This window comes from Rana temporaria, chromosome 4 (genome assembly GCF_905171775.1).
Source record: "Rana temporaria chromosome 4, aRanTem1.1, whole genome shotgun sequence".
Classification (NCBI taxonomy): domain Eukaryota; kingdom Metazoa; phylum Chordata; class Amphibia; order Anura; family Ranidae; genus Rana; species Rana temporaria.
In genome coordinates, this window is record NC_053492.1 from 293,139,450 (window position 1) to 293,140,098 (window position 649).

Sequence of the window (649 nt, forward strand, 5' to 3'; positions counted from 1 at the left end):
ATGTCCAAATAAAAGAAGATTTTGTACACAACAGGGAAAGTTGTATTGGGTTGAAATAAAAGTTTCCCACGACTAGTAAAAGTCCAAAAACACCTGAGGAATGAAATAGATCCAAATGTTCTTGTGTGTGTGAGGAGAGGAGTAGCGGCACCTAGTGGTGAGGAGATAGAGGCGGACTAGAAGTATTGGGGGGACTGGGACTAATTCGGTGCTAGGACTGGGAGCCGAACACTGTCACAGGCTGCTGGTAATGTGAGAGACTAAAGAGAGAGGCAGAAAAAAAGGGGGAAGGATCGTGAGAGAATTGCACACAACTCGGAGCCTGGTGTGGGAAGGGAAAAAGAAAGCCTTAGAGCTGAGCACAACGAAGAAGAAGTCTTCTATTGAGCACATGCCGCTGCGACTATCACCAGCCGCTATGGTCCGCACAGCACCATGAACCACTGACAGCTGAGCGCTCCGTACACGTGCCGCTCTTTCCTCTCAGCCTCTCGCTGCTCCTCTCTGCCTCTCGCTGCTCCTCTCAGCCTCTCGCTGCTCCCCCTCCTCTCAGCCTGCCTGCTGGACAGAAGAACGCATGCTGGAGCTGTGGCTCCACTCACAGCCTATGTGATCTGAGCACGGGACAGCCACTGTCAGTGAGCACCTG

At 52.1% G+C, this 649-nt stretch overlaps 1 protein-coding gene across 7 annotated transcripts in view; it reads left to right on the forward strand.

Annotated features, from left to right (window-relative positions):
- Nucleotides 1–205: 205 nt before the first annotated feature.
- EYA4 (EYA transcriptional coactivator and phosphatase 4) overlaps nucleotides 206–649 on the forward strand; it is a 377,003-nt gene continuing 376,559 nt past the window's right edge. For 5 of the 7 annotated variants that reach the window (XM_040350451.1, XM_040350452.1, XM_040350455.1 and 2 more), the window contains exon 1: nucleotides 206–649. This exon is cut by the window's right edge and continues 21 nt beyond it. The gene's annotated coding sequence lies outside the window, so the exon portion shown is untranslated. The other 2 variants (XM_040350457.1, XM_040350456.1) reach the window with 1 other exon arrangement.